We start from the raw sequence: 8793 nt of genomic DNA on the forward strand, positions 1-8793 counted from the left end.
TTTTTTTTTTCTCCAACAAATTTTCTTTGTTTTTTTTCTTGCAATAATATTTTTTGTTCTTTTTTTCTTTCAACAAATTTTCTTTACTTTGGTTGGGTCCATCCTAGAAAGTTGTTGCATTCTCGGAACTTCAACAAATTAGTAGCGGGTTATCAAACCGAGTATTCAGGTATCAAATTGTCAAAAGACATCAGTCAGTCAGACTTTAGTGTAGGGGTCTAGAGATATTAGGGGCATGACAGTGAAGCCCCGTTATTAGAGGGATTTTCAAAGGTATAAACCGCCTTCCTTTGACGACGACAAAGTTGATCCTATAGTAGCGAAGAGCTTTCTGGAGGTTGTAAAAACGACCTTTTTGTATATGAACTGTCCACAAAAGTAACATATATGCTGAAAGGGCGAAGCTCACCTTTGGTGGAAAGGCACCCAAAAGAGGATTGTACCTAGAGAGGGTATATTATCTGGTACCAATTCAATGAAGCCTATCTTCATAAGTATTACTCAGTGGTCGCCCGAATCAAGAGTCAACAATCTTTTTGGAACTCAAATAGGGGAACAAATCAGTCGAGGAGTATGACCTTAGGGGCATGACAGTGAAGTCTCATTATTTGAGGGATTTTCAAAGGTATAAACCGTTTCCTTTGACGACGACATAGTTGATCCTATCACAGCGGAGACCTTTTTGGAGGTTGTAGAAATGACATTTTTGTATATGAGCTATCCACATGAGTATCCAATTAAATTTGTAACATATATGCGGAAGGAAGAAGCTCACTTTTGGTGGAAAGGCACCCAAAAGAGGATTGTACCTAGGGAGGGTATCAATTCAAGGAAGCCTATCTTCGTAAGTATTACTCAGTGGTTGCCCGAATCAAGAGTCAAACAACCTTTGTGGAACTCAAATAGGGGAACAAATCAATCGAGGAGTATGACCTCGAGTTTAACTGGCTAGCAAGGTTTTTCCTTGAATATGTCAGTAATGAGAAGATAAAGACCGATTGCTTCACCGCGGGTCTCCAGATAGAGATCAAGGGATACGACATATGGCAGTATAGGTCGACTTAGTAGTGACCATTTAGACTTCCTTTAGTCATCGAAGAAGGTCTAGTAGAAATTTTTCCAGATCTGACAAACAGCCCGGGGAGCAATTTAAGCGTCGTGGTAGGGCTCTAGAGCAAAACTGAACTGAATGCCCTAAGTGTAAAAACTGGCGAACATCCAAGCTGACCGATGCCTACTTCATACCGAGGCTCAAGGCTGGCTAATCTTGTGAGCTTGGGTCAATTCGATGAGGTCGGCTACTACATTTCCATCAAGCGCAGGCTACTCAAGATCTGCGATGATCGACGACGGCTTGCTCACGCAAGTTCGACGCACAGAAACCGCCTTTACATCCTAAAGTTGGAGATAGAGCAGCCGGTCAACCTCTCGGCCAGGACCGAAGAAGTAGCTTGAAGGTAAATATTCTAATTAAATGAGAAATATTTGTACCGTGTTTTTCTGCAAAGTCAAATCCCAAGCTTTCGTTCTCTTTCCTATTTCTGTTATTTTGGTGCGCTGTTTTTTTTTTTTCTCCCTCCCAACAAATTTTCTTCAACTATTTCTCTTCCGTCAACCGATTTTCTCTCACGCTCAGTCAGACTTTAATGTAGGGGTTTAGAGATATTAGGGGCATGACAGTGAAGTCCCGTTATTTGAGGGATTTTCAAAGGTATAAACTGTCTTCCTTTGACGACGACAAAGTTGATCCTATAGCAGCGAAGACCTTTCTGGATGTGGTAGAAATGACCTTTTTGTATATGAACTATCCACAAGAGTATCAAATTCATTTAGGAGTATATATGATGAAGGGCGAAGCTCACTTTTTGTGGAAATGCACCCAAAAGAGGATTGTACCTAGGGAGGGTATCAATTCAAGGAAACCTATCTTCGTAAGTATTACTCACTGGTTGCCCGAATCAAGAGTCAAACAACCTTTGTGGAACTCAAATAGGGGAACAAATCAATCGAGGAGTATGACCTCGAGTTTAACAGGCTAGCAAAGTTCTGCCTTGAGTATGTCAGTAATGAGAAGATGAGGACCGATTGCTTCACCGCAGGTCTGCAGATAGAGATCTAGGGACTTTTTGTTGCATAAAGATCCTCTGACTATGTTGAAGCATTGAGAATAGCAACTCTGATGGACATGCCATGACATACGTCAATATAGGTCGACTTAGTAGTGACCATTCAAACTTCCTTTAGTCATCGAAGAAGGCCTAGTAGAAATGTTTTCATATCTAACAAACAGCCCTAGGAGTGATTTAAGCGTCGTGGTAGGGCTCTAGAGCATAATTGAACTGAATGCCCCAAGTGTAAAAACTATCAGGAGGGTGAATGTCTAGCAGGGACTGGTGGTTGTTTCAGTTGTGGGAAGTCAGGTCACTACATAGCAGATTGTCCTCATAAGAAGAATCAGGAGGCAAATCGACTAGTGGAGGTGAACCAGAGAGGTCGAGGGGCCCAACAGCAAGGCCAAGTTGTGACCCATGCCACCACGACCAAGAGAGTAAAAGAGCCCAACACAATGGTGACACGTACACTACCTATCTTTGGTCACCTAGCCTTTACATTATTTGATTTTGGTGCTACACATTCCTTTATTTATGAGGGGTTTGTTGAGTTTGCAAACTTAGAGATTGAACCCTTAGAGTGAATCCTTACTATGTCCACACCGGTAGACAAGTACTTGACCGCCACCCACCGAGTTAAGGATAGTAGAGTGATAGTTACAGGGTGAAATCTTGAAGCATCCTTGATTGTCCTGTGCATGCAAGACTTTGATGTAATCTTAGGGATGGACTGGTTAGGTGAGAACCGTGCCCCATTGATTGTAAAGGGAGAAAGGTGATCTTTAGGCCCCCATCGAAGATGAGCTTTGAATTCAAAGGGAACACATGTAGTGGTGTCCCTAGAGTCATAACACTGTTGAAGGCTAGGAAATTGTTGTATCAGGGCGTTTGGGCAATTCTAGCTAGTGTGACAAAAGTCGGTGAGTCCAGTCGACGGTGTCTTCTGTTCCAGTCGTCAGGAAATTTGTGGATGTTTTTCTAGAAGAGTTGTCGAGGTTACCCCTGCCGAGAAGTAGACTTGGGTATTGACTTGAACAAGGGACAACACCAATCTCCAAAATGCCTTATAGAATGGCACTCACTAAGCTTAAGGACTTAAATGTACAATTAATACGGCCTAGTGCTTCACCTTGGGGGTCTCCTGTGTTGTTTGTTAAGAAAAAAGACAGGACATTGCGACTATGTATAGATTACTGAGAGTTAAATGAGGTTACAATCAAGAAAAAATATCCCCTCCTAAAGATAGACGACCTATTTGACCAATTGCAAGGTGCACGGTGTTGGGAAAAGAATATTGAAAGAGATAGCAAAAGATAGAATAGGATCAAAGTTGCAAATGCTTTATTATATTGTTTACTCACACCTTGCCAAAAGAGTTACAAAGTCCAAAATAAATAGGCTTATACAGTAACTAAAAATCATCAAAAATTACGGAAATACTGCTGAACTATTGACCATAAACAAATTCGTAAGTCTAGAACTTAATAACAGCTTCCTAAAAACTTGTTAGAACTTTGAAACATATTTCAACCCTCCGCCTTCATTCAAAATTGCAGATGCCAAGTAATCCTCTGAAGCAGCATACTTTTCTTTTGATAAAGCAGCATACTTTTCTTCTGATCAAACTTTAGTAAGTATGTCTGCTAGCTGTGTTACAATGGTGCAAGATAATTTTTTGCTTTGCAACATGTAGCACCGAGGGAAAAGAAAAGAAAAAAAAAAAGTTAAAGTCACCCGAGGGGCAAATAGGCAATTTTGACCCTCCAGCCACTAGGGTCAAAATGGAACCCTAGCAATTGTGTGACAAAAGAGGAAAAGTCAGAAAGAGAGAGTTGAGAGAAAACCTAGAGAGAAGGAAGAAAGAACCATCCGAAAACTCATCGAACCATCGCCGGAAGTCGCCGCCAGCCACGATCTAATGACAAGGACTTCTTCTTGGAAGGAAGAAGAAGATGTTGGCGTTTGGAGTCCCATTTTCCGTCAAGAGATCGAGAAAATTTGCAAGGTAAGATTTTGATCATTTTTCTCAGATCTAGAACTCTCTGTTGTGAATCAAGGTTTGAAATTTTGATATGTTCATCTAGAGGGAATTCTCCATAAGATTCATGAAGAAAACTAGCCAGAATTCTGGTCCGAAGGCAAAGATCCAAGCCAATTGTCAAGAACGGAGAAGAAAGAAAATTTTTCGGTGAGTCACGTGTCAACCGGCGAAAGGAGGAGCCTGTTGGCGAAAAAGTGACACGTGTCACTCAATGCGTGGAGCAGCGCGTCACACACAGAGTGGAGCAACACGGCTCCATACGACCATCGACACGTGGCAGCTCCAGCTGACCCACGACCCAAATTGAGTGACCCGAACTTTCCTAGCGAACCACGACTATAGAATCTGACCCTCGCATGACACCCGCGACTAGACTTCGTCTGGGCGCGAGAGGAATCGTGGCGGCGCGTGGGAGTACGTGAGTTTCTGTTTTCGTCCGTCTGACTTCTGTTTGCCTGATCTTCATCCCGATTTCGATTCTAATCATATTTTTATGCGATTTAGGACATAATTGGGGTAAATCAGTATTTTTGGACACCTCACGGGCATGGAAACCCTAGCGAAAGGGCACGCATCAACCAAGTAAGTCACCACCCGGTTCTTACGTGCTTAAGGTTCTTCTATTCAAAAGCAATCTCCCCTCAAGTTGTTCTTCCGATTTATTTATTTGTTTTGACATATTTCGATCGTGGGTCATTTCCAACATTTGGTATCAGAGCTCTCAACATGACGAAACAAATGTCGTCACCTTACAAAGTCACCAGAGGAGAAGTGACAACGATAAAGAGTGGAAAGGAGGGAAGTGTAACGCTCTAGTACCTGTTACTCACGAAGATTAACTACACAATGGTCGATAAAGATGCGTGTTAACTTACAGGCACAAGGCGTGTGGGACGCCGTCGAGCATGGTGATGTTGAGGAGCATAAGGATAGGATGACTCTTGCCACCATCTACCAAGCAATGTGGGAGACGTTGCAAACAATGCATGTGGGTGTGGAACGTTTCAAGGAAGCAAAGGTGCAAACCTTGAAAAGTGAGTTCAAGGCTATCTGCATGAAAAATGATGAGTCAATAGACGACATTGCAAGTTGACGACGATCATCAACAACATCCATTCATTAGGCAACGTGGTGGAGGAGATCTCCGTCATCAAGAAGTTCCTTCGAGTTGTTCTCCCAAGATTCATGCAGATTGTTACCTCCATCGAGCAGTTCGGCGACATCAAGAACATATCGATTGAGGAGGTGGTTGGTCGTCCTAAGGTCCATGAGAAGAGACTTTGTGGCTACGAAGACAAAGAGGAAGAGTGACTCACATGGACGAAAAAGAATGATGCAAATGACTCTTCTTCTTTAGGTACGAGCGAATGTGGCACCCATAACAAAGAAAAAAGAGGTCGTGGACATGGATATGGCCACAGACGTGGTGGCAAAGGAGGTCGTGACAATACTTCACCAACCCATGAAAATGCCAACCCTCGGAAGGACAAGAGTATGATCAAGTGTTACTCCTGTGGAAAATATGGTCATTATGCGGCAGAGTGCTACAACAAGAAGAGAGATGAGGAGGCAAACCTCACACTCATGCAAGATCAAGAGCTTGCACTGATGTGGCCAAGAAGATGCCCAACCTTATCATGCTCGATGAAGAAAATATTATGGCGAACCTTCTCACAAAAGGAGAAGACCGAGTGGAGACCAACATGTGGTACCTTGACAATAGAGCAAGCAACCACATGACTAGAGATCGAACAAAGTTCAAGGAGTTTGATGAGAAGCTCCCTGAAAACATGAAGTTTGGTGATGGATCAGCTGTACCGATCCAAGGTAAAGGATCCATCTTTTTCCAGTGCAAGAATGGTGACCAACGTTTACTGAAAAAGGTATACTATATCCCAAACTTGAAGAGTAACATTATCAATCTTAGTCAGATGACGGAAGATGGAAGCAGAGTGGAGTTAGCTGGCTCGTTCCTTAAGATGTTCGACAGAAATGGAACCTTGTTGATGAAGGTAAAACGATCGCATAACCGCCTATACAGGATACTATTAGAGACTAGCCAGTCTACCTCTTTGTTGATGAAACTTGTAGACCCAACTTGGCGATGTCATGTAAGACTTGGGCACGTGAACTTTCAGACGCTCAAAATGATGGAAGAGAAGAAGATTGCTACGGGGCTACCCAAAATTATACACTCGAACCAGGTATGTGAAAGTTGCCTAGTCTCTAAACAAGCAAGATTGTCGTTCCCAACTCAAACTAATTTACGTGTTAAGCGACCACTGAAACTAGTATTGGATCAATATGGCAACCCTAGAGGGGGTGAATAGAGTAATAAGATAAAAGTATTTAATCGTGCTTAATTTTTCTAATTATGAAACTTTTTAAAAATAGGTAGAAGATGATAATTAATAGAACAAAATAGTTCAACTCTAAACCATTAGGAAAGACTTAGAACATGCAATAAATCACAATAATAATTTTAAAATTAAACAGGGAAGAGTTAAAAAAATATAACACCCTAGTTTTATAGTGGTTCGGTCAAACTCAACATACTTCACTTCTCAAGCGCCACTTGAGAATTTGAATAAAGAACTTTCTTGACTTCTTCTTCAGNTTTGAATAAAGAACTTTCTTGACTTCTTCTTCAGATTAGAGCCCAACCGCTACACCACTCTTTTTACGAGTTTAAGAGCAAATTCAATTCTTTCCACGACTCAGGATCAAAATGTTATAAGTATTGAAATTTTGTAAGAACACACCACAACTCTCTAAAATAATAGATTTACAAATTGAGCACTTACATCTAGAGAACAAAGTCACTAGAAAATTGAGAATTGAAGAATTATGGAAGTTATGTTATAAAAATATGGGGGAGAATTTGAAGAATTATGGAAGTTATGTTATAAAAATATGGGAGAGAATTTGAAGAATTATGGAAGTTATGTTATAAAAATATGGGGGAGTAGATGAGTTTAAACAGAGAAGAAAGTGGTAAAAAGGTTGATATTAATATGGACCATTAAATTATATTAAAAGAGAAATGGAAGGTGGAGATTAAAACTAAATAAATAATAGCAGTAATAATAATGGGAGTAAAATTTTCATAATTTACTTTTATTATTTTTTATAAATATAATAATATAATATAAAAATAATAAAAATCAAGATAGTAACAATGAATGGAAAAATTCAAAATTTATTATAAATATGATAATATAAAAATAATAAAAAATAACGTGAGTAACGGTTAAATTCAAATTTCAAAATTTATTATAAGAATTAAATTTTCAAAATTTAATAATATAATATAATAATAATAAAAAGAATATGAGTAAAGATTTTTTTTTTATTCAAATGATATATTAGATAATATTTTATATAATTAAAAAAAAATTCCACAATTTATTACTCTTCCAAAATTTTAAATGGAATGGTTTGTGTACCGACCCTAATTTTCTTAACCTAATTAGTGACGTCACTCATGCATACATAAGTCATTAAGTGGAAGCTCATCCTAAATAACCTTGTAAAACACAACAAAGTCGTACATAAACATCCAAAAATTCAAAACAAACCTATTTTTGAAAATAAAACCTTTCCATAACTGAATTCAAAACAAATCTAAATACAATAATGTTCAATGCAACTTAAATCAGTCAAATAAACATAAACTACTAAAAATGCCCCTCGTCCACTTCCATGGTGTCCTAAGCTCCACCGTCAACCGGACATTGGCACCTTGCCTTAAACTGAAAAATGTATGNGTACATTGGCGCCTTACCTTTACCTGAAAAATGTAGGTAGCACGTGGCTTGAGTATTTTATGAAATACTCAGTAAGTCACCCCAATGTTGGGGTTAGAAATGCAAACACATACAACATATGAGCGGGACCTAACTTTTCGTAAACTTTACATAGCCTTGGGCGTTTTTCTATTCTAGGTAGGGTTGGATGTGTGGTACTCCTTCATACACGGCCTATGTACGCGCACATGGACCCACTAGGCGGGCTCATATACGTACCTCCTGAGCCTGGCTTGGTCGGGCACAACATAATACACGTCGCCGGACACCACAGAACAAAGTCATAGTCAATCAATAGTATATGATATTATCTAATGAAGATATATTCTTTATTTATAAAATCATGATCAACTTTCTAATGAGCCAATGGAACTCCTCTTCTAACTATCTTTAACAATTCTTTTCGGTTGAAGTACACCATAGAACCTCTCTTTAGGCCTATGGAGTTCTCGTGGCTCACAACTTCTTTGTTTGACATTTGAAGAATCTATTGACACACCATAGAACTTCTCCTTAGGTCTATGGAGCCCTTGAGGCTCACAACTTCTTTGTTTGACATTTGAAAATTTTATTGACATGACTAAGTTAAGGGCATGACTCTGATACCATATTAGGAATCACGAACCTCTATAATGGTATGATATCGTTCAATTTTAGCATAAGTTCTCATGACTTTGTTTTTTGAGAATGTTTCTCTAAAATGCCTCATACTCATGAAGATGTATTCCTTACTTATAAACTCATGATCAACCTCTTAGTTAGTCGATGTGGAACTTCTCTCCCGACAATCCTCAACATAAATTACCATAAAATTAACTTTCATATGTTTGATCAT

The sequence above is a fragment of the Cucurbita pepo genome, unplaced genomic scaffold (genome assembly GCF_002806865.2).
Source record: "Cucurbita pepo subsp. pepo cultivar mu-cu-16 unplaced genomic scaffold, ASM280686v2 Cp4.1_scaffold000170, whole genome shotgun sequence".
NCBI lineage: Eukaryota > Viridiplantae > Streptophyta > Magnoliopsida > Cucurbitales > Cucurbitaceae > Cucurbita > Cucurbita pepo.